General features: G+C 37.1%; 1 long non-coding RNA gene across 1 annotated transcript; it reads left to right on the top strand.

The window, feature by feature from the left end:
• Positions 1-355: 355 nt before the first annotated feature.
• On the top strand, positions 356-2,702 carry LOC121754915. Its single transcript, XR_006040586.1, has 4 exons — positions 356-956; positions 1,030-1,102; positions 2,005-2,068; positions 2,511-2,702. It is a non-coding gene; the product is annotated as an uncharacterized LOC121754915 (long non-coding RNA).
• Positions 2,703-3,512: the final 810 nt, after the last annotated feature.

Genomic DNA, 3,512 nt, shown 5'->3' on the forward strand with positions numbered 1-3,512 from the left:
TGTGGTGAAAATGCTTTTACAACAATAACCTTTTAGTGCTATACGGGATATCTATATAAGTGGTTGATTGATACGAGATTAACGAATGAGTGACAGAGTATTTACGAACAGTGGTATACAATAACATTATAGAGGAAATTCTGTTAACTACCGTAAGGGAAATGAAATGGAGCCCTACGATCAAGAGCAATAGAGCTCGTACTCATATTTTGAATTATGAAAAAAAAATCAATGCTATCATAGATTGGATTGTGCAAGAGTTGAAAAATAAATTCGTTGAAACCGTGAAAGTGATGTATGTGAAAACATCGTGAATACTTGGAAGTCGTTTGAGAATTGGATGACAAAAGAAATTTTGGGGATGATACTATTTCAACTATAGTTGTTAATTATTAAGCGATACGAGGAAACTGCTTGGAAATCGGATTACAAGTTAATGGAGAAATATTTTATTCGAATGATATAAGCAAATTTCGGGACGAAATTTTTGTTAAGATGGGTAGATTGTAATACCCCGACTTTTTTTTCTATCTTTTTAGTTGTTCTTGAAGGGACGTCGTTTGTGTAGCCGAAAAAAAAAATTTCCTTCAATTCTTTTAGATGTTGATGGAATAGCCAGTGTTTTTTTTTTTTTGAATTTGGGCTAGGATCTTTTTCTTTAGTTGTATGAAGCCCAATTGTTCAAATTAAATGAAGTCATTTGTGAAGCCCAAAACCAATTCTTCCTAATTCTATTTTGCAGCCCAATTTTACTTCAAATCTTTTCACCTCCCAACATCACACGGTTCACCAACATCCCTACATCCCTGAAAAATCTCCAACCAAAATATGTCATCTCCGTATATTTGCTTCAACTGCACAATGCAGTTTCCTCATTCCTCCAAAACAAAAGAAAAAAGAAGAGGCACACTGTGAATTCAACATCCATTCTGCCGTATTTTCTTTCTTCCACAAAGGTAATTTCTCTTCAATCACATGAATAGGAACCTCCATATTTTGATTCCATAATATAAATTCTTGAAATCACAGTTGAGAAGAAATAGTTAGAGTAAGAGAGCCGAGAGTCCTTCAAATTGTTTTCCTGCAACTCTTTGCAATAAAGGTATATTTCTTTTCCTAAATTCCACTGCATATCACCACGATAGTACACCCATGAGAATTTAGTTCATCCTTGAATGTTCTTGAAACTGTTGAATGATGTGTTTTGATAAAGATTTAATCTTTAATACTTTTAGTAGCCTTCTTTTTACCTTCGAGCTCAATTCTTAAAGTTCCAATGTCTGCCCAAAAATGTTTGAATTGAACATGTTAGAAAAACTTAATAAAAGATTTAGATTGGGGGAAAGGGAGAGAGAGATCTCACCTGTCGTGAACGGACAGTGGCTGCGGCGACGGAGGCCGAGCGTGACAGGGGCAGCGGCGGCGATTTCCAGTCGCACGCCGGCGAGCTGGGGCGGCTGGAGCAGCGGCGGCGAGCTCTTACCGGCGAGACCGAGAGAGAGGGAGAGTTGTGACTGGAGTGGGATTTTTTTTTTTTTTGTTCCTGTGAATTGAGATTTAGAGAGATCTATGGTGGGAACTGAGATTTTTTGCTCCATGGAGTGTGTTTGTTAGGAGAGGAAGGAAGAAGAGATGGGAATTTTTTGCTTTTAATTTTGGGTTAGAAAAATATGTATATACACGTATGGTGTAGTGGCAGGGAGTATAATTATTTTTTCTTAATCTTTTGTGAGTATCATGATTCAAGCCACTTTATTTCTTTCAGTTGGGCTACCTTAATTATTTGGTTTGGGCCGGGTCAGAATTTGTTTAGTTTGGGTCAAATTAAATAGTGTTGGGCAGTTTCCTTGGCGATGAGCTAAATCAGAAAAGTACGAGGACTTTATGTTATTTTGACGAAAAGTTAGAGGATGTTTTGAGCATACACAAGTAGGATGCATGCATTGTTTTAAATTAAATTATTGTGTAAAGTCTAATTTTTGCATATCATATTATTTTCAAAAGGGTGAACTTTTGCACGCCATTTGAGGTTGGGACATAAAGTTTGTTGAGGAGCTAAGCTTGCGAGGTGGGCTCTCTTTTTAAATAAGGACTATGTCCTAAGCATATTTATTTTTGCGAAATATGTTTGTCATGCCATATTTTGTGTTGCTATGAGACCTATCTGAAGTGGCTTTTGCTATGTATGGTTAATCGAATTCGGGTCTGACTAGGGAGTGAGTCCCTACTCAGGCTAGTGTACACCCCGTAGATCGTGCGCTGTCTCTTTGAGTTGGCCGGTCTAGTGGCTTGGAATGTGGCCACATTCCTTGTCATGTATGTTCAGATATGGTATGGTGATGTTGATGATGTTGGTGAAGTGTTTTAGTGACTCGGGTCCTTTCAAAGTTAAAACCCCGAGGTCACTTGTCAATGGCATGATAAATATTTTTTATTGAAAATGTTTTCGGCATGAGTCCACTGAGTGCATCAAGTACTCAGCCCTGCATTTCTTTTTAAAAAATGTGCAGGTTGAGCTGTGACTAGCGCGGTGGGTGTTGAGCAGAGCTGTTGAAGATTTGCCTTTGTTTTAAATTTCCGAATATATTGTGTCTTCATACATAATATTATTCTTCTCTCGAATGCTTCCGCTAAATATTGTTTCGTTTGAGTTCGTGTATTGTTGAGATATTTTCAGTTGGAGTTGTTGATTGTTGCAATGATACCCTGATTTTATTCGAGCTATTCTCAATTGTTTCGAGCTATGGTCAAAGTGTGTTGTTTTTCCCTTTCTTCCCCGCTTCTTTAATCTTCCCCTAGTCGCGATCAACCGTGTTTTCTATCCCTAGAAAATGCGGGCGTGTCAGAGTGGTATCAGAGCAATTTTTCTTTCCGCTCTGGACCCGAGAGTCTTTTTTCAGTCTTAGTCTAGATTCGATTCGCTAGACTAAAATAACGTTAAATTTTGAAGGCTCAACATCCCGCTTCGCCACGCTCAACCAAGAAAGAGGTAATATATTTTTATGTGAAAATTTTTATGAGAAAGTTTCGGGGAAAGGATGACGAGAAAATTTTTGAGAAAGAAATAGGGGAAAATTTTTATAAGAAGGAAATAGAATCTTTCTGTGAGGGATTGATTTCGAGTTGAGAAGAGTATTTGCTGATGTTTGAGAAAAGAACGAGTTTAGATGAGGGACGATGGATTGTTTGTTTTTACATGAAAGATGAAAGTTGATGTTCAAGTATGTTTTGAGTTTTGAGTCAAAACTTGTACTTCAAAGTTGAAAGTGAGATGTTGATTTTTTTTAGAAAAGTGTTAGTTTTGAAGAAATGTTTGTTTTGAAAGTAGATGTGAAATGTGAAAGCGTTGTGTTTTGGGAAGCGAAATGTTGTGTATAGTACTTGTTATCTGGAGTATGCATGACTTTTAATGTGATAGTTTTTTTTTATCTACGAGATGATGAAATGTGTTGTGAACCTAGAGTGCCTAAGATGTAGGCCTAGTTGACTGTGCGAACTGTAGTTATAAGTTG

This window comes from Salvia splendens, chromosome 1 (assembly GCF_004379255.2).
Source record: "Salvia splendens isolate huo1 chromosome 1, SspV2, whole genome shotgun sequence".
NCBI lineage: Eukaryota > Viridiplantae > Streptophyta > Magnoliopsida > Lamiales > Lamiaceae > Salvia > Salvia splendens.